At 39.7% G+C, this 22,130-nt stretch overlaps 1 protein-coding gene and 3 long non-coding RNA genes across 9 annotated transcripts in view; 1 reads left to right on the forward strand and 3 right to left on the reverse strand.

Annotated features, from left to right (window-relative positions):
• Positions 1–22,130, reverse strand: part of LOC106093113 (serine-rich adhesin for platelets) — a 591,942-nt gene that overhangs the window by 360,548 nt on the left and 209,264 nt on the right. The gene's annotated exons all lie outside the window — the stretch shown is intronic.
• Positions 2,516–3,782, reverse strand: LOC131998104 (uncharacterized). Its single transcript, XR_009398557.1, has 3 exons — positions 3,653–3,782; positions 3,491–3,584; positions 2,516–3,431 (listed from the first exon to the last, which is right to left on the reverse strand). It is a non-coding gene; the product is annotated as an uncharacterized LOC131998104 (long non-coding RNA).
• On the forward strand, positions 4,014–11,192 carry LOC131998102 (uncharacterized). 4 transcript variants are annotated; one of them, XR_009398553.1, is made up of 5 exons: positions 4,014–4,933; positions 5,629–5,871; positions 8,626–9,051; positions 9,123–9,931; positions 9,996–11,192. It is a non-coding gene; the product is annotated as an uncharacterized LOC131998102 (long non-coding RNA). The 4 variants fall into 4 exon arrangements; XR_009398554.1 differs by lacking the exon at positions 5,629–5,871 and having other exon boundaries at positions 4,017–4,933; positions 9,123–9,652; positions 9,751–9,931; XR_009398555.1 differs by lacking the exon at positions 4,014–4,933 and adding an exon at positions 4,945–5,505.
• On the reverse strand, positions 11,243–12,509 carry LOC131998103 (uncharacterized). The gene is made up of 3 exons (XR_009398556.1): positions 12,380–12,509; positions 12,218–12,311; positions 11,243–12,158 (listed from the first exon to the last, which is right to left on the reverse strand). It is a non-coding gene; the product is annotated as an uncharacterized LOC131998103 (long non-coding RNA).

Raw genomic sequence — 22,130 nt, forward strand, 5'->3', positions numbered from 1 at the left:
TTGTGCAAAATTTCAAGCGGCTAGCTTTACTCCTTCGGAAGTTAGCGTGCTTTCGGCAGACAGAGGGACGGCCGGACAGACGGACAGGCGGACGGACATGGCTAGATCGACATAAAATGTCGCGACGATCAAGAATATATATACTTAATGGGGTCTCAGACGAATATTTCGAGTAGTTACAAACAGAATGACGAAATTAGTATACCCCCTATCTTATGGTGGAGGGTATAACAAGTAAAAGCGTGCTAAGTTCGTCCGGGCCGAATCTTATATACCCTCCACCATGGAGCGCATTTGTCGAGTTCTTTTCCCGACATCTCTTCTTAGGCAAAAAATGATATACGAAAAAATTTGCTCCGCTATTAGAGCGATATCAAGATATGATCCGGTTTAGACCACCATTATATTATATGTAGGAGACCTGTGTAAAATGTCAGCCAATTCGAATAAGAATTGCGCCCTTTGGGGGCTCAAGAAGTAAAATAGTGAGATCGATTTATATGGGAGCTGTATCGGGCTATAGACCGATTCAGACCATAATAAACACGTATGTTGATGGTAATGAGAGGATCCGTTGTACAAAATTTCAGGCAAATCGGATAATAATTGCGACCTCTAGAGGTCGAAAATTTCATTCCAATCGGAGAAGAATTGCGCACTCTAGAGGCTCAAGATGTCAAGACCCAAGATCGGTTTATATGGCAGCTGTATCAGGTTATGAACCGATTTGAACCATACTTTGCACAGTTGTTCGATATCATAACAAAACACGTCGTTCAAAATTTCATTCCTATCGGAAAAGAATTGCGCACTCTAGAGGCTCAAGAAGTCAAGACCCAAGATCGGTTTATATGGCAGCTATATCAAAACATGGACCGATTTGTACCATACTTGGCGCAGTTGTTATTTGCTACTTATTGAACTACAAGTATTGATTACTGATGGCCATTGCGGAGGCGGTGACGAGATGGGAGACTGTTAATGGGTGCCAAATCGCCAAACACCCTGGCGTACCGTCAAAAAGAGGAGGACTGCTTTTTTGGTAAGAGGTCACTGGGCACAATTACAGGACTTTTAGCCGGACACGGCACGATGGGGCGTAAGGCAGCGCATAATAATTTCTGCGTCAGCTGTCGTTATGAGGAGCAGGAGACGAACGAGCATTTGATCTGGTCATTTCCGGGTATAAAGCGGCACGTAGAGGCGGGTTTTCTTCGAATTTGCAGATGTTTCTCTGGAAAGTTTCCTCAAGAATGATTTCGAGGTGGATGCGATGAAATTTTATACACGCGGTCATGCATGAGGGCATGCAGGATAGGCACATGCCACAGACTCTCTTTTAGCAATTTCTGCTTGTTGAAATCACGCCACTGGGTTTAAAATTTAATATAATTTAATATAATTAGTTTAAAATTTAAGTTCTTGATGCAGCCCCCATTTAGAGCAATCAGCTGATTTACGGTAAATTTTTTTATCGGATTTCGCTGAAATTTGGCACAATGTGTTGCGTTAGTCTCCTCGACATTCGTACTGAGTATGATCAAGACCGGGCTATATTTGCATATAGATTGCATATAGAAATTTGGCATAGTGAGCTGTATTAAGATTTTCAACATTCCTGCCATATATGACTGAATAAGATAAGTAAAAGTAAGTAAAAGACGCATTTATTGTCCGATTTAGGCCCTTCGACTTCATCCTTTAATTTGGCCCAAATCGGTCCATATTTGGATATAGCGGCCATATATGCCGATCTCCCCATTTGAGGTCGTGGGCCTATAAAAGGCACAGCCTAGCACAGTGGGATATTTTCGTATTTCGATATTTCGTATTTTGATATTCGTATTCAGTATGGCCTCGTTATTTCTATATTTGGATATAGGTGCCATATAGACCGATCTACCGAATTAAGGCCTTGGGCCCATAAAAGACGTATTTATTATCCCATTTCACTGAAATTTGACGCAGTGAGCTACGCTAGGCTTTTCGACATCTGTTACGAGGCCCCTATTTGCGGCCAAAAATGATTTGGGCACCGGCTAGATTTCGTCGCCTTATCAGGGGAGGTCCCATCCCATCATCTTTCGCCCCGGGGTCGTATCAATAAATAAAAATGTTCTAACAAACTAGACAACACTAACACACAAGCACAGATTTCTTCCTAAGTGGGAGGTAGATGGAAACCTCCAGTCGCCCTGCCCTACCATGGTCATGTGGACATCCCCTTCTTCAAACATGATCCCTGTATCCCGCTCAAGCCACCACACCTACCTCACGTTGACACCCCCCTTATATCCACAATTTAGCACAACATATTTCTTTTTTTTTTTTTTAAACAAGTCACAACATCATAAATTTTATTTAAAATATAAAGGCCTAAAACTAACGCAATTCGTATTAAGATTCCTGTCTTTCTTTTATCAAAATCATCAACAATAAACTGACAGTACTGAGTTTTAACTAAATTATAGCATTAAATCAATTAACTTAATCTTCTAATTTTTAACCTTCTTGTTACATGAAACGAACACTGAACACTAGAACTTGCAAAGAAGGATAATCAAATTAATATAAATAAAAACGGTTAAGCCTGGCCTACCTAAGGGAGCTCTCTTAGAAGGGACACACTGTTGGGAATAGACACCCTACAAACGCGTACTCATGAACGTTTTGCAAATTCTATCACATAAAAACAAGTAAAAAAAAAACGTAAGCTAAAACTTAGGATATATGAAAAAAATATAAAAAAATGGTCAATAAATAATAATGTAAGAAATAAATATGATGGTAAAAATAAAGTAGAAGGTAGTTAAAAAATCAAAATATAATAATCATGTCAATATCCACATACATAAAAAAAGGTAATGAAAAGTTTGATTACTATTGCATTATAACCCCAAGGTTTTAATCTTTCGGTATCATCTATTTCGGGAGGAGAATAAAACGTTTCGTCATCAGTCGAATTCGCCTTTTCAACGTAAAGGTTAGTATGTGTGCGTGACTTCATATAATTTCAAATTCAAAGTCGTTGGAGGTGTTCAACTGGTGGTACCTTTTGCCATCACCAAAACAAAAGTGTACGGCCGAATACAAGCAAAGATTCCGCTTTCCAGAGATAACTGGGATAGTTCCCCTAATTTGGATAGCCTGATGGCAACAATTGTGCACCTCTGGATTAACGTTGACCAACGATTTTTCATCCAACCAAACCTCTCGGTCTGGACAACAACGGACGGAATTTCCTCTCTCGCCCTCTTTTGGGCACAATAAACTAAAAAGCGGCCTACCTTTATAACCACCAGATGAAACGGTGGCGTTTGCGGTAATCACCGTTCAATGTGTGTTTCTGAATCGGGGGGAATTCACTTTAGCCTTAACCCAGCCACTTGCACCAACAAAAATTTCGCCTCCTCTCGTCCAGGAGGCTTTATCTGCAAATAACAGGGTTTAAAACACCTTTCGGTCATAGAAATATAACCTAAAAACTCACTTTATCTTATTTGGTATCTTTATTTATTTCTCACAGTCTCGATTAAAACAGCAAAACGACTTATGTCGACACACAAAACACCCACTGGAATTTTCTAAACAAAAAAAAACGTCTCCTTAATGACCGCTGCCCAAGATTTTGTTAACTTAACAAAACACTAACCTCTTCCTTATTATTACTTTGCAATTCAAATTTAAATACACATCTCTCAGATATAATGTCATGCACTTTTCTTTTCAACTGACGCCAAAATGCCTAATTAACCCTCTTTTATTACTTTGTTCTCACTCAATCATAAAAAATTAGCCATCTTGAGTTAATAGCCATATTGATTTTATGCATTAACTCCGGTTTTAGAACATTTGTAACCCAATAGCTAACATTTAAATTCTCTTAAATCTTTTCGTTTGGAGCGGCTACTTTATATGAATGAAAACCGCTTTATCGTCGTATAGCCGCCCAACAACAATCTCACCCAGTGTAGTAATTCGCCATATGCAATGGCAAATAACATACGCAATGGCAACTCTACGCGTCAGCTGGGCGAAACCCATCTGTTTACTTCGTGGCTCTTGGTAGAAGGCCATAAGGTAATATCGTTCCATCATTTCTCCGCAATTATTTATTAATATTCCTTTCTTCCTCTATTTTCAGGTACCGGGAAACATGCTACGGTGGCCTGCCTGATGCCGTGATTGCAGGTTCATGAAACCCATCCTCTTGGGTATGGATGTATTTCATAAATCCTGACAATCACTTGCATCAGGTCTGCAATCTCTCGGCAGGTTCCCCCTCGCAGAGCTGGGGTTAGCCATCGGGCCACATATAAAAAAGGCAGCCCCAGTTCTCCAACGTTTGCCCGGGGAAGCCGCCGTGAAATAAACACCGCTTCCCCCAGCCTGTAAGAATGGGATCCAGTAATTGACCATTCCAACGAGGGACAATAAGAACAACTGAAAACAAAAAAAAAACTTGCGCATGGCCGACCACACGTTCACATTGCTGTCGCTGGTCTGCCGAACGGTGTGCCCAAGTTAATCCCAACTCCTCCTGTCGCAGGAAGGCACTAGGAGTGGGGAGTGTGACGTGGAAGTCGGCCGCCACGCAGACGTAAAGGCCTCTTTATAGGGGACATCCACGCCAATTTTTTTTTTCCTCTGGCACGTGGTATACTAGGGTGTCCCGCAACAAAACTCCTGGCCTGACAAGAGATTCGCCGGCAGGGCTGGTGTGCGGGAAAATCAGAAGTGGTATCGAAGAGTTATAGTGCAACGTGGGGAACTCCCACACCCTGAATCAAAGCCGGGTATCATGAATAAAGTCAGGGAAGTACCGAAGTCGCTCACTTGTCCCAAGGTCACTTTACCCTCTAGTATCTCGTTATAGGTTTTGGCTGATCCTAGCACTACATTTGCATATGATAAGAAGTTCGGAAAGTTTGGGGTAAGGATTGGCATAAAAAAAAATTAAAGTCAATGAATTGAATTAGGATCGCGAAAACAAATCGGGGTATAATTACTAACGTAGTTGTATAATTACAAAAAATGTATAATTACGGAAAAAAGGTGTATAATTAAAAACGAATTGTATAATCACGAAAATTTGTAAAAGTCGGACAAAACAAACGTATAAAGGAAGAAATAATCGACTAGAATAATCAGGTACTCAATTTATGTACACAGATATCTTTTAATATTGCACTATAGGTTTATATAAAAGTAATATTAGGACGAATACAACATAAAATCAAAATTTGTCAATCTTTAAAGCTATTTGTATTCTTAACCTAATATCACAGTTTGTAGTCATCAATACTAAACCTATATTGCACTATATTTGAATATCTTTAACATGATACGTACCTAACGTCTTGCCTTGTAATGTTTCAAGTTCATACATGTTATTGCCGACAGGTCTAACGATTCGACACTTCAAAAACTTCTTACAAAATTTGGCATTACGATCTTTAGCAAAATCAGACGAAACAGTATTACGGCGATATACTTCTTGACCGGGTAGGAATCTAACGACGCGTGCTCGTTTATTATACCTCTCAGAACTTCTTTCATATGCCTCATGCATTTTCCTTTTCACCTTCTCTCTGATCATTTCCAATTTATCCGGTCGCTGTAAATCAGATATCTCATGATCGGACATGGATAGCAATTTCCGTGCCAACTTATAGTCCGTGCCATTAGAATACATCTCGTAACCGAATAATGAAAAGAAAGGGGTTGCTCCAGTTGCCGAATGGACTGATGTTCTAAGAGCGCACTCGATCTCCGATAAGTAGAGATCCCAATCTCGATGGTCTTCATTCAAATATGTCCTTATGGCCGATATGACAGACTGATTTACACGTTCGGAAGCATTGGATTGGGGTGAGTACACTGCGGTTCTCATATGCGTTATTTTATAAGCAGATATCATATCTTGAAAACTTTTGGATATGAATTGAGCACCATTATCGCTGTGGATCACCTCCGGTACACCAAATTTATGAAAAATTTCACTTATTAAAAATCGAATAACATTGGCAGCAGTAGCATCACGCATAGCCTTCAAGAAAGTGAATTTGGTGAAGTGATCCACAACGATAAAGATGTACGCATTACCATTCTTAGATCGCGGGTACTTCCCCAAGAAATCAATATAAAGCTTTTGAAATGGCCTATCCGTAATCACTTCTTGTCCAATACTGGGTCTCAAATTCTGATTACAGGGCTTCGTCTCCTTACAGACCTGACAATTCTTGACAAATCGTTTAACTTGGCTCGCCATATGTGGCCAATAGAAAAACCTTCTGACTCTTTCTAGCGTCTTCGTGACTCCACCATGAGCGGTTGTTAGAGTATTATGGGCTTTTTCAATAATAGCATGGGCAATACCGGACGGGATCCATAACTTCCACTTACATTCCTGTTCCAGTTCCTGGTCAAAAATGGTTCTCTTATAAACGTATCCATCATCAATTTTCAAATCTGGAAGTTTATCCTTGTTTTCGGTTATGGTCTTTATGAGGTCGAGGTATTCCTCGCTTTCGAATTCTGTTGTCTCAAAATCAAGAAGTTCTTCTGATATCTCTTCAATCATGATATCTTGGGGCGCCCTGGACAACATATCCGCAACAACATTATCTGAACCCTTTCTATGTTCGATCTCAAAATCAAATGGTTGGAGTTGGAGTGACCAGCGCGCCAGTCGACCACTAAGATCCTTTAGGGTCATCAACCATTTAAGACTGGCGTGGTCAGTTATGACGGTGAATGGCATCATCTCCACATAGGGTCTAAATTTCTTGATAGCCATCACCGCCGCTAGGCACTCCTTCTCCGTTACGCTATAATTCCGTTGGCATGCGTTCAATTTCTGCGAATAGAACGCTATAGGGTGCTCCTCCTTCTGGTCATTCAATTGATAGAGAACGGCGCCGATACCATACTCCGATGCATCGCATTGTATAAAAAATCTTTTCGAAAAGTCAGGGTGGCGCAAAACTGGTGCAGACGTCAAAGCCTTCTTTAAACTCTCAAATGCCTCAATGGCCTTCCCAGTCATTTCAAACTTCTTTGCCTTCTTGAGAGTGTCGGTTAACGGTGCTGATATTGAAGCAAAGTCCTTAATAAACCGTCTGTACCAGCCCGCCGTACCCAAAAAGCTCCTGACTTCCCTGGGGCTTCTCGGTATCTTGATCATCCGAATCGCTTGTACCTTATCGGGGTTCGTCTTAAGCATGCCATTTCCAATTATAAAACCTAGATACTTGAGCTCCTGGAAACAGAATTGAGACTTTTTTAACCCAATTGTTAAATTAGCCTCTTTAAGACACTTAGCTACTTCCTCCAACAGTCTTAAATGCTCATTGAAATCGCTAGAAATTATCAATAAATCGTCCAAGTATATAAAAACATTTTCCTTGAGGCGCTGTGGAATAACTCGGTCCATAAGCCTACACAAGCGTTGGGCCGCGTTACATAAACCGAATGGCATCACTCTGAACTGGTATAGAGGACGTCCAGGCACCGTAAACGCTGTGTATGGCTTACTTTCCTCGTCAAGTTCAATTTGCCAAAAGGCATACTTTAGATCCACACTGCTTATATAATATGTCTCATCGATTCGGCTTAGAATGCCATCAATATTTTGAAGGGGATATGCGTCCTTCACAGTTAATTTATTTAATTTCCGGGCGTCTAAGCAAAATCGATTTTTTCCAGGTTTCCTTACAATAGTGGTCCTGTTGCTCCAAGGACTGTTGCTCTCCTCAATAACCTTCAGACGGAGCATAGTATCTACCTCATCATAAACAAGAGCCTGTACCGCTGGGGACATGGGATAATATCTATCCTTAAATGGTGCAGCACCCTCAATCAATTGAATTGAATGTTTTTCCAGGCTGGTCTGACCAAGGCCCTTTTCCTCAAAGGTATCGAACTTAGCTACTACCTCCTTCAATCGTTCGTTCTGATCATCACTCAATACATGGGGATTCAGTTTATACACCTCTCCCTCCTCTATCAAATCCCTTTGGACCTTATCGATGTCGATTTGAGCGACTTTAATAATATCCGGAGCCAGCCGAAATAGTTTCCAGAAATCAATTCCGAGATATAACTCCTGATCCAAATCTGGGCATAGATAAAGTTCAAGTTCATGTTTTTCCTCTTTATATAGGATTTCTAATTTAATCTTTCCTAGTACTCTGTACTCTTTTCCACCGGCAGTTCGAACATTCGAAAACAATTTCTTTATGTCCAAGCTTAATTTCTCTATGAACTCTCGGCAACCCTTCCCTAATACACTGACTGAGGCGCCGGAATCTAAAAGGCCTTTAAGTTTAATGCCTTGAACCTCCACCTCTGCGTAAGGTCTGGGGTCCATATTTTGACTTACATGTTTGATTGACTCTAATACATTCTTGAAAATCTTTCTTTTTTTCTCAAATTTTACGCGCACTTTGGGCGGGTTTCTTTTATTCGCAGTTACAGAATCCAATTCAAATATGCGTGATCTAATCTCGTTATAATTTTTCTCTCGAGTTTCTAGTGGTATATAATGTCTTAATTCAGGTTTAAAATTTAATTCATTTGCTTTAAAAATGTTATTTATTATTTCATTCTTATTTCTATTTTTAGATGATGATGCTATTTCTCTGATCTGGGGGAATTCAGGATTGGACGTGGCCCCCCGGCATACTCCACGCCCTGATTCAGGTTTCCCTGTTTACAGGACGGGCATTTGGGAGAAATAGTCCCAGGTTTTCCACAACGGTAGCAAAACAAATTTCTTTCTGTGGAGTCGCAGTTTCTGAAAGTGTGGCCTTGTTTCTGGCAATTCCAACATAATAAAGTTGGTTTCGTTTTTCGGATGAACTGTATGGCGGATACTCCCTCACATTTAGAAGATTCGTGGTCACATTCGGATGAACCTTCCGCGTATATTTCGCTGACCTGACGAATTGGACGAGATGGAAGTACAGGTCTTATTTCCCTTCTTGGAAAATTCTTCTCCGCTTCATTGCACTCTATTCTCAGCTGTTCAACGGACGAAACTTGAATGGGGTAAATAATTCTCGCTACACTCTCTTTAACATTTTTCTTTAATATCTTCATCATATCATATTCGGATATAGGTTGGACTAACTTAGCCCTAATCTGGCCCATAATATGGAAAAATGTATCAATAGACTCATTTGGTTGTTGTTTACGCTGAGCTAATTCTGTCACTATTTCAAAATTGGATCTGGTGGATTGATATTGGCTTAACAAACTATGCTTCAAACTGGGCCAATCCGAAAACTTATTAGTTTTCAGGGATAGCCAATACCATGACTCGGCTGGACCGGATACTATTAAAGAAAAATCCCTTAATATCTCTGCCCATGGAATATGGTACTGTCCCTGAAAGTATTCAAGACGATACACGAACTCTTCAACGGAAATACCCCCTGAAATGCCATCAAACCTTAGTCCCAACTTGTCTATTCGCACACGCTTATTTTCCCTCAGTGTATCATTCGGAAAATGACTACATACTGAACCTGCCACCGAATTGCCATTGGTTGGGCGGTTGCCATTATTTCCTGTTTCTGGTGCAGACAAATTGTCCAAGCCCCCTAAGCCAGAATTAGATGCCGGTGAACTGGGTACATTCCGATTCAAGGTAAGTTCAGTTAACCTTTTTACAGCCTCTGATAACTGTCCTATTGTATTCTTCAAACCACCTAATTCATTCTGGATCATACAAACATTGTTTTCGAGGGCTCTTTGTTGCCTAAGGACCTCTACATTACCATTTCCTGGCGGTTCAGACCTGGCCCCTCCAATCGGTGTCCCACCAGCTGATGGACCCGATGTATTGTTGTTGCCTGTCCCCGATCTTATTGTCCCAGACAAATCGGTGATTTGGCTTGTACTAGCCTGGTTTCCAACAGACATATCGGTAACGTATCTACTTCTTTTCTCTTCACTTTCTATAAATGAATTATTTGCATCAAAACCTTCAGGAATTTTTCTCTTTTTCGCCTGGGATCGAGTCTGAATGCTCATAACCTTTCTCTAATTGGACAATAATTTTAACGCCTATATTAAATTATTAGTTTATTTAGAGTATTTATTTTTCTCTTCACTTTCTAGAACACATATATTATATTCGGGGGTTTTACGTGAGTAGTGGTGGGTACGGGTTATATTATTGACTCTCTTTCGAGCACCAGTCTGAAATCTGGGAAATCAAAATTAAAACAAAACAAAATTTTTTTTTTTTTTTTTTGTGCTTTCGACACCAATATCTTGCAAATGATGCCAATTTCATACCTATTTGCCTGATACAACGGACCTCTAAATCCTATCTAGAGCGGCTATCAGGTCTAACATAGATCTGGACACCACATTAAACTGTAACTAACACTACACAAAAATAACGACACAGTATGCTTAGTGCAAAATACATTTTCACATAAAAAAGTATGCCACTAAATCCTCCTGTTGTTGGATTATTCACGTCCTCCTTCATTTCCAGTTTTGAAGTATCGGCTCTTCGTACAACGGACTTTTGAAATTTCCAAAACGGTTACGAAGCTTTCGAACCTCTCCACTTTCCAATCAGGGTTCAGTGTTGGTCTATTTCTTTAATTGAAATGGGCTATTACTTTGTGCTTTGGTGACCTACACAAACATAATTAACACAACATTTGACAAAAATGCTGAAAATCTTTTATTGGGCGCCATATTGTTACGAGGCCCCTATTTGCGGCCAAAAATGATTTGGGCACCGGCTAGATTTCGTCGCCTTATCAGGGGAGGTCCCATCCCATCATCTTTCGCCCCGGGGTCGTATCAATAAATAAAAATGTTCTAACAAACTAGACAACACTAACACACAAGCACAGATTTCTTCCTAAGTGGGAGGTAGATGGAAACCTCCAGTCGCCCTGCCCTACCATGGTCATGTGGACATCCCCTTCTTCAAACATGATCCCTGTATCCCGCTCAAGCCACCACACCTACCTCACGTTGACACCCCCCTTATATCCACAATTTAGCACAACATATTTCTTTTTTTTTTTTTTAAACAAGTCACAACATCATAAATTTTATTTAAAATATAAAGGCCTAAAACTAACGCAATTCGTATTAAGATTCCTGTCTTTCTTTTATCAAAATCATCAACAATAAACTGACAGTACTGAGTTTTAACTAAATTATAGCATTAAATCAATTAACTTAATCTTCTAATTTTTAACCTTCTTGTTACATGAAACGAACACTGAACACTAGAACTTGCAAAGAAGGATAATCAAATTAATATAAATAAAAACGGTTAAGCCTGGCCTACCTAAGGGAGCTCTCTTAGAAGGGACACACTGTTGGGAATAGACACCCTACAAACGCGTACTCATGAACGTTTTGCAAATTCTATCACATAAAAACAAGTAAAAAAAAAACGTAAGCTAAAACTTAGGATATATGAAAAAAATATAAAAAAATGGTCAATAAATAATAATGTAAGAAATAAATATGATGGTAAAAATAAAGTAGAAGGTAGTTAAAAAATCAAAATATAATAATCATGTCAATATCCACATACATAAAAAAAGGTAATGAAAAGTTTGATTACTATTGCATTATAACCCCAAGGTTTTAATCTTTCGGTATCATCTATTTCGGGAGGAGAATAAAACGTTTCGTCATCAGTCGAATTCGCCTTTTCAACGTAAAGGTTAGTATGTGTGCGTGACTTCATATAATTTCAAATTCAAAGTCGTTGGAGGTGTTCAACTGGTGGTACCTTTTGCCATCACCAAAACAAAAGTGTACGGCCGAATACAAGCAAAGATTCCGCTTTCCAGAGATAACTGGGATAGTTCCCCTAATTTGGATAGCCTGATGGCAACAATTGTGCACCTCTGGATTAACGTTGACCAACGATTTTTCATCCAACCAAACCTCTCGGTCTGGACAACAACGGACGGAATTTCCTCTCTCGCCCTCTTTTGGGCACAATAAACTAAAAAGCGGCCTACCTTTATAACCACCAGATGAAACGGTGGCGTTTGCGGTAATCACCGTTCAATGTGTGTTTCTGAATCGGGGGGAATTCACTTTAGCCTTAACCCAGCCACTTGCACCAACAAAAATTTCGCCTCCTCTCGTCCAGGAGGCTTTATCTGCAAATAACAGGGTTTAAAACACCTTTCGGTCATAGAAATATAACCTAAAAACTCACTTTATCTTATTTGGTATCTTTATTTATTTCTCACAGTCTCGATTAAAACAGCAAAACGACTTATGTCGACACACAAAACACCCACTGGAATTTTCTAAACAAAAAAAAACGTCTCCTTAATGACCGCTGCCCAAGATTTTGTTAACTTAACAAAACACTAACCTCTTCCTTATTATTACTTTGCAATTCAAATTTAAATACACATCTCTCAGATATAATGTCATGCACTTTTCTTTTCAACTGACGCCAAAATGCCTAATTAACCCTCTTTTATTACTTTGTTCTCACTCAATCATAAAAAATTAGCCATCTTGAGTTAATAGCCATATTGATTTTATGCATTAACTCCGGTTTTAGAACATTTGTAACCCAATAGCTAACATTTAAATTCTCTTAAATCTTTTCGTTTGGAGCGGCTACTTTATATGAATGAAAACCGCTTTATCGTCGTATAGCCGCCCAACAACAATCTCACCCAGTGTAGTAATTCGCCATATGCAATGGCAAATAACATACGCAATGGCAACTCTACGCGTCAGCTGGGCGAAACCCATCTGTTTACTTCGTGGCTCTTGGTAGAAGGCCATAAGGTAATATCGTTCCATCATTTCTCCGCAATTATTTATTAATATTCCTTTCTTCCTCTATTTTCAGGTACCGGGAAACATGCTACGGTGGCCTGCCTGATGCCGTGATTGCAGGTTCATGAAACCCATCCTCTTGGGTATGGATGTATTTCATAAATCCTGACAATCACTTGCATCAGGTCTGCAATCTCTCGGCAGGTTCCCCCTCGCAGAGCTGGGGTTAGCCATCGGGCCACATATAAAAAAGGCAGCCCCAGTTCTCCAACGTTTGCCCGGGGAAGCCGCCGTGAAATAAACACCGCTTCCCCCAGCCTGTAAGAATGGGATCCAGTAATTGACCATTCCAACGAGGGACAATAAGAACAACTGAAAACAAAAAAAAAACTTGCGCATGGCCGACCACACGTTCACATTGCTGTCGCTGGTCTGCCGAACGGTGTGCCCAAGTTAATCCCAACTCCTCCTGTCGCAGGAAGGCACTAGGAGTGGGGAGTGTGACGTGGAAGTCGGCCGCCACGCAGACGTAAAGGCCTCTTTATAGGGGACATCCACGCCAATTTTTTTTTTCCTCTGGCACGTGGTATACTAGGGTGTCCCGCAACACATCCTAGACCTATATAGTTCCGGTATATATATATATAGTTTATATCTGGATATAGCTATATACCAATCTTTCGATTTAGTGGCCGCCATTGGTGTATACAGGATAAGGCTTTCAAATAGACCTATCTCCTGATTTAAGGTTTTGAGCCCATAAAAGCCGCTTTTATTATAAGATTTTGATGAAATTTGAAAACATGTCCTATGGTCTTTTCGAAATCCATGTCATATATGGTTCAGAACGGTCTAGATATATCTGCCATATAGATCAATATTGTTTTAGTAACTTGAACAGTGCTTTGTATTCATTATAATACTCGACGTCCGTGTCGAGTTTGGTCCAAATCGGAACATATTTCCATATAGCTGCTATAGGTTCATACCTGATGCATTTTTCATCGAGTTTTAATACATATAAGGGGTGGTGGGTATCCAAAGTTCGGCCCGGCCGAACTTAGTGCCTTCTTACTTGTTTTCCTTCTTTTCATTCACACTTCTTTTTATACCCTCAACCATTGCAAAGGGGTACACTCATTTTGCCATTCCGTTTGTGCTTCTTTTTAGTGCAGGTCGGTTGTTATTTTAAATGGGGAAAAATCGGTCATGTTTTGGTATAGCTGCAATATAAGCAGATGTTGGATCTTGACTTGTTGAGCCTCAAGAGGGCGCAATTCTAATCCGATTTGGCTGAATTTCGCACATATCGTTTTGATATGACTTTCAACAACAGAGCTAGGTATTGTTTAAATTGGTAAATAACCCGATATAGCTCCTATATAAACCGGATAACGGCAATACTTATCCGATTTGGCAACATACGTGCCTTGTATGGACTATTAGCTGATACAACTCCCGATTTCCCAAATGCAGTTCTTGAGCCACTAGGGGGCTCAGTGCTTGTATGATTTAGCAGAAATTTTGCGCAACAATTTCTCCTACGATCTTCAACCTACGCTCCAAAAATGGCCTGAATCAGTAAACAAACCGCTGTAGGTCCTATATAAACCCATTTCCTGATTATACTTCTTGAGACTCTATAGCACTACTCTGAAATTTTTCACAAAGACTTCTACTATGGTATCCATAAACCAAATTATTTATAGCCCGAATTGGTCCATAACCTGTTATAGCTCTCATAGCAAAGCAATTATCCATTATCCTTTGTTTGCCTACAAGAAGATACCGCGCAAAGAACTTGACAAATGCTATCCATGGTGGAGATAAGATTCGGCCCGGCCGAACTCAGCACGTTTTTACTCGTTTTCTCTAGGATATCACAGTGGACCAGACTGACCTTCGACTTTTCATGGTAGGCTACCCATTGAACCTAATCCTAAACCTAAAGGATAAGAAGTTGAAGACAGTATAGTAAAACCGAGAGTTCCCCAAGGTGGGCGATATTTCCTCCACTTTTTCACCTCCATCTATTTTCTACATGGCTCCTTCCAGATGGCACACAGTGGGCGAAAATCGAAAAACAACTAGTAAAAAATATGCCATGTGAGAACGGGTAGAGATACCGCAAACGAAGATTTGGCAGCCCCAACAAATTTTCAAAATACTGAGGTAGCCAAGGCGCTCGGGAAACCAAGGGCCTAGAAATGTTGCACATTATCTCGCTAACGCTTCATCTCTAACCATTTAAAATTTCAAAAAGATATCTCTATCCATTCTTACACACCATATTTTTTACTAGTTTTGTTTATTTTTTCCATTGTGCGGCATTGCACAACGCACGATTACGACCTGCGTTGACGACATCTGCAATAGGTTAAACGTCTAGCTTACCGATTTTTCCCTTCAAGAAATCTGATGATATCCTCTACCAAATCATCAGCCACATTGTTCACCATAAGGACAGCCGAAGTATATCAAGTGACAGCCTTTTGAATTCTGGCTGAGAAACTTTTGAGTTCTGACTAAGAAACCTTGTAGACATACAATGCGATTGGCTGGCAGGAGAAAAACTATGAGGTGCTGCGAAAGGCAGTCTTCTCAGGTTCAGGTCTCAGGTGGACCAAGCCCATCAGAAGACAAATGTACTACCCACACATTTAATATCAAATTAAAAGAATTACATGATGTTTAAGCCGCGTCTTCTGGTCTGTTATCGCAGTGGCCAAATAATCCAAAATCTTGTGAAAACACAGTTCAGATATATTGGACCAATATAATATAGAGTTGTAGTGGGCAAATACACACATAGGTCAGGTTTGGTTAAAGTGGCAGTCTGCCATCAGACCTACTCAGACGTTTTCTTCCATTGTGATACCACAGTAACAGAAGAAAGAAGATGCCTTCTAGTTCCTACCGTTGAACCATCTAGATCGCTTTGCAAATGCAAATTTTGCCCATGAACAATCCACTAAGGAACAGGGGTAAACTTCTCACATATCAATGAGTGCAGTCCGATTCAAATTTAAGCTCAATGATAGGGGGCCTCCTCTTTATTGACAAGTCCGAACGGCGTAGTGCGACACCTCTTTGGAGAGAAGTTTTATATAGCATAGTACCTCGCCAATGTTGCCAGCATTAGGTGGGGAAAACCACCGCTGAAAATTTTTTCTAATGGTCTCGCCAGGATTCGAACCCAGGCGTTCAGGGTCATGGGCAGACATGCTAATCTCTGCCCTACGGTGGCCTCCAAATCGCTTTAGAAAGCCCAAAAACATACTCAAGGAATTGAGAACCTAAAGTGGAACTGCTTTGGAATGCCAGTGCGGGAAACACACACACAGCAGATGTTCTATAGTCTCTTCTTCCTCGGCGTCCTCACAGCTTCGGCAAAAGTCGTTACTGGCAACCTTCAGTCTGTCAGCATATTTTCTGATCAGACAGTGACCTGTGACGGACACAATGACTGAGACATCTGTTCTACCCAGTGACTGCAAAACGGTAGACCTCTTCAAGTTTAGATTAGGCCACATAGAACCGCTAGATCAAGCAGTGTATCAGGCGAGCTTAAAAAACATTAACGAACATCCTCACTCGTCGATGTTCGTGAATGCAGTTCTTGAAAACCAACTGCTACCCATAGCACCCGAATAGGGGAATCTTCCCCGGCAAACCCAAGTACATATTTCCGGCATTGATGTTTTTTAAATCTATACAGGGTAGCTGACACGAAGTGTTACCAATTCAAAAGCTCACTTTTTTGTATCAAATTAATTTTTTATTGTTTCAAATAACAAAAATATGTGGATCTCATCTTAATTTCAAAATCCATTCACTTTTGCCCGTATGACATATTGCCGTAAATTTGCTTTCTTCAGCGCACAATCCTCAGTCATTACCTTGGCCTCTAAAATAGCCCAAATAGAAAAGTCCATTGGATTGGTATCTGGTGACTTGAACATGCACTGTGTCGAGAAAATGCAGTGCGGAACATGATTTTTTAGCTTTTTTTGGTTTGCATGAGCTTTATGTGAGTGTGTCGAGTCTTGGAAGGTCTATGTTCTACGAACCTAATGTTTGCGTGCCTATGGCTCCAAAGCAGTTTCCAAATTATTTTGCCGATAAAAAAAAATTCGTATATACTTTGACGCCATGGCCGATCGATGTAAACGAATGTAGATCGGCCATTTGCAGACGCAGGTGCCCATAGGATTACTTAGGATGAAAAATTACTTCCGTTAAGTAAACGCGATCATTTTGGCAGTTTACGTACTGCTCAATATGAAGGCTTTTCTCATCAGAGAACACTGTGTTCGGACATTCACCATGTTCGTGCAAGCTCAGCAACGCATTTGCTCTTTCAAGTATCTCTTTTTATACCCACCATCGAAGGATGGGGGTATATTCATTTTGTCATTCCGTTTGCAACACATCGAAATATCCGTTTCCGACCCTATAATGTATATATATTCTTGATCAGCGTAAATATCTAAGACGATCTAGACATATCCTTCCGTCTGTCTGTTGAAATCACGCTACAGTCTTTAAAAAAAGAGATATTGAGCTGAAACTTTCCACAGATTCTTTTTTTGTCCACAAACAGGTTAAGTTCGAAGATGGGCTATATAGAACTATATCTTGGTATAGCCCCCATATAGACCGATCCGCCGATTTAGGGTCTTAGGCCAATAAAAACCACATTTATTATCCGATTTTGCTGAAATTTGGAAAAGTGAGTTACGTTAGACCTACCGACATCATTCATCAATTTGACCCAGATCGGTAGACATTTGGATATAGCTGCCATATAGAACGATCCAACGATTTAGGGTCTTAGGCCCGTAAAAGCCACATTTATTATCCTATTTTGCTGCAATTTGTGACAGTGAGTTGTGTCAGGTATCCCTTCGATATCCTGCGTTAATTTGGCCTAGATCGGCCAAGATTTGGTTATAGCTGCCATATAGACCGATCCTCCTATTTAGGGTCTTAGGCCCATAAAACAAACATTTATTATCCGATTTTGCTGAAATTTGGGGCAGTGAGTTATGTTTGGCCCACCGACATACTTCTGCATTATGACACAGATCGGTCCAGATTTGGATATAGCTGCCATATACCGATCCTCCGATTTAGAATTTTAGGCCTATAAAACGCGCATTTATTGTCCGATGTCGCCGAAATTTAGGACAGTGAGTTAGGTTAGGCCTATTGACATACTTCTGCGTTACGACACAGATCGGTCGAGATTTGAATATAGCTGCCATATAGACTGATCTCTCGGTTTTTAGGTTTTGGGGCCATAAAAAACTTATTTATTGTCCGATGTCGCCGCAATTTGGGACAGTGAGTTGTGTCAGGCCCTTCGACATCCTTCTTCCATTTCACTGAGATCGGTCCAGATTTGGATATAGCTGCCATATAGACCGATCTCTCGATTTAATGTTTTGTGGCCCATAAAAGGCGCATTTATTTTCCTATGTTGCAGAAATGTGGGACAGAGAGTTAAGTTAAGCCCCTCCACATATTTCTGCAATTTGGTCTAGATCTATCAAGATTTGCATATTGCAACCATATAGCTACTAAAAAGACCAATATTTTGTTATACACAATTGAACAATAACTTGTACTTATTAGTATTTGGTCCAAATCGGATCATATTTCGATATAACTGCCATGGGACATATGGTATGCAATTTTCACCGGATTTTGATGAAAAGGGTTTACATATATACCCGAGGTGGTGGGTATCCAAAGTTCGGCCCGGCCGAACTTAACGCCTTTTTACTTGTTTTGCTTTGGTATTAGATCGTGTGCCTTTTGGACCTTGATTTTGAGCGAGTTTTTCAAAACATGTTTCATTCTTTCTTGGGATATTTTCATATCTTTAGCAATTTGATTGACACTACGGTATGGATTCTACTGAATTCGAGCTTTCATTTACCGAACCATTTCAGGTTTTATTTAAGTTATTTTTTTGGACCACCACCCACGGGTTTTACAGCCACCAGGATTTATGGAGCGATACACAAACATTTTGTTCTCGTAGAGGTGTTTCAGTTCGCCAACTATAGTCGGTTGTGACTTTTTAGTAAAATATAATGCAAACACAATATTACGCTTGAACTCCGCCACGAATATTCTTTTTTTAAATAAATTCAGAAGAAAATCCTTTTGATGGCATTTAAACAATATAAGCGCCTGCTTATAAACAAATATCTTAAAGCTGTCATTTCTAGCTTGACAGTTATATCAGTGCGAACTTGGTTACAATTTGTGTCAGCCACACTGCAGACGGAGTGGTGTAGTATATTCTATAGTCAGCACCGCCCGACTTGTGAATTTCCTTACCAATATATGTTCGTAAACTTCAAAATATTTTGTTTTTGAGATCTATAGGCAAGCGACATACGTATCCCTTATGCCAATTTCAAATTAAAAGAATTTGCAAAGTATAACGTGAGGCTTTCAATAGTCTCCTATTGCCCACTGATCATATAATCATTTATATATTTTCACTAATTTTCCCAACTTTGCCACAATACTGTGGCAGTTTGTTTGTGCGATTTTATTTGCTTGGTCTCTTTTCCTTTTAATTTGTACAAGATTTTAAGTATGGTGTTTGTTTTATTATCCAGTTTATCATCTTGTTTTTGTGGTTTTTCTTCTCAAATCGGAGTTGTCTCGTTGCTGCCTTTGTCGTGTGTCATAGACGAGGAGGATATTTTTGTTGTTTTGGCTTTGAGTCTTGTGGCACATTGCCCACGTTTTGTGTTGTTCATATCTTGTAATTATGTAATTGAGCTCTATTAGGCTGCAGACATTATTATTAATATTCTCCACAATAGCATTATGTGATTATGCATCAATAGTCTGGATAGACACTTACGATAGGTGGCAGGGGTGAGTCCGGAAGATTGTTAAAAATTCTTATGGTTATGGTAAAAACATAAAAAATTACGAAAACAAAAGAATATAACAAAGATGGGCATACATTCACACTATTTTGCTATTCAGGGGATAATGTTTTTGTGTATGAACAAAAGAAAACAAAAATGTATTTTATTATATATTGGGTTGCTCAAAAAGTAATTGCGGATTTTTTAAAAGATAGTAAATGCATTTTTAATAAAACTTAGAATGAACTTTAATCAAATATATAATTGTCATTTTGTTCGATAAACTTTTGCCATCTTCCTGGCAAATTTAGTACACCACGCTCATAGAACTTCTGGCCTTTATCTGCAAAAAACTGAACCAAGTGCGATTTTATAGCCTCATCATTGCCGAAAGTTTTACCATTTAAGGAGTTCTGCAAAGATCGAAATAAATGGTAGTCTGATGGTGCATGGTCAGGGCTATATGGTGGATGCATCAAAAGTTCCCAGCCAAGCTCACTCAGTTTTTGGCGAGTGACCAAAGATGTGTGCGGTCTAGCGTTGTCCTGGTGGAATATGACACCTTTACGATTGACCAATTCTGGTCGCTTCTCCTTGATGGCTGTATTCAATTTGTCCAATTGTTGACAGTAAACATCCGAATTAATCGTTTGGTTCCTTGGAAGCAGCTCAAAATATACCACATCCTTCCAATCCCACCAAACAGACAGCATAACCTTCTTTTGGTGGATATCAGCCTTTGAAGTGGTTTGAGCTGGTTCACCATGCTTGGGCCATGATCGTTTTCGACTAACGTTGTTGTAAACAATCCATTTTTCATCTCCAGTTATGATTCGTTTTAAAAACGGATCGAATTCATTGCGTTTAAGGTGCATATCACAAGCGTTGATTCGGCTTGTTAAATGAATTTCTTTCAATACATGTGGTACCCATATTAAAATTGATGCCAAACAAACAAATGTAAAAAAAAATTTGGCGCAAGCTAAAAGTAACAGCTGATAACTGACAGAAGAAAGAATGCAATTACAGAGTCACAAGCCGTTGGAAAAAATTTGTCAACGCCGACTATATTACTACTATATTATCGACAATTACTTTTTGGGCAACCCAATATATGGAGAAGTTGCGTTAATGGAGAATATAGGCGTCGTATGAATCACGATCATCAAATTTCAACGGCTGCGTTGGCTAGGTCATGTTGTAAGAATGTATGAAGAGCTCCAGCAAAGAATTCTTTTGAAGGCAAACACGGTGGAACACGCAAACCGGGAAGACCAAAAGCCCGATGGAAAGATCAAGTTGTGGGAGAGATTTTAGAATGAGCGCAGAAGATCGAGGCGCTTATAACGCTATTCTATGTTTGGCTAGTGGAACAAATATTCTGTCATAGCCAATTAAAGTAAAGTAAAGTAATATCGCGTGACTAATAGCATAACAATATAAATGCCTTTATCTGAATCCCATATTCTTTTTATTGTACTACGAATTCGCTCGAAGGATATAGGGTCATTTAATGGTCATTTAAGTTTGGATGTTAGATGTACTCCACTCTTAAAATACACTATTTGAGTCGGATGTTCCTATTGGGATTTTGGGAGTGGAAAGGTCCCTAGGGTGGTGATTGGTGGGTTTAGGGGGTGGTGTGGACCCCCAGTGTGGACTCCCAAAAGTGGCTTGAATACCTCTCATTTGAGCCCCATGTTGCCATGATCGGTAAATCATGGCCTTGAAAAAAAAATATAAACATTGTGCTCTTCTTTCAATTACACTTTGTTTAAACCCAATATTGCCATTGGTTTAAAGGAAGCTTATGGGATGAAGCGTCCCCTAAACACTTGGCTTCAAAATTGGTTATTAAATTCGTTTTCTAATCTCAAATACTTTTCGTTTGAGACACATATTGCCATGGTCGGTCAATTCGGTAAATACATGGTCCCATATTTGGATATCACATTCGTATTCTACTCCCAAATACCATTGTCAAAGTCCGATATTTCCATAGTCAGTAAATAAGTGCTGTTAGTGGAGTTTTTTGGGGAAGGGATAAGACCCCCAACAAATTGGTCCCGAAAGTGGGTATCAATCTATTTCCCAAAACCAACCATTTTGGGTAGCAGGTGCCACCCCAAACACTTAGTCATGAAAATATATCAATATCGTGCTCTACTCTAAAACATCGTTTATTTGATCCGCATATTGCCATTGACCTTAAAATTGGGTATCAAATTTGTTTTCTTATTGCAAAAGTCAGCAAATATGTGATTTGGGGTATGGGTCCTAAAAACTATCAATATCGGACTCCACTCTCTTAAGGCCTAAATTGTCATGGGGAGCAAATACGTCCTATTTGGGGGTAGTTATGGGGGATAGGGCGGCCACTCATTGCCTTGGCCCTGAAAATATATATCAGATTCGTGTACTACTCTAAAATAC

Source organism: Stomoxys calcitrans, chromosome 5, assembly GCF_963082655.1.
Source record: "Stomoxys calcitrans chromosome 5, idStoCalc2.1, whole genome shotgun sequence".
Lineage (NCBI taxonomy): Eukaryota > Metazoa > Arthropoda > Insecta > Diptera > Muscidae > Stomoxys > Stomoxys calcitrans.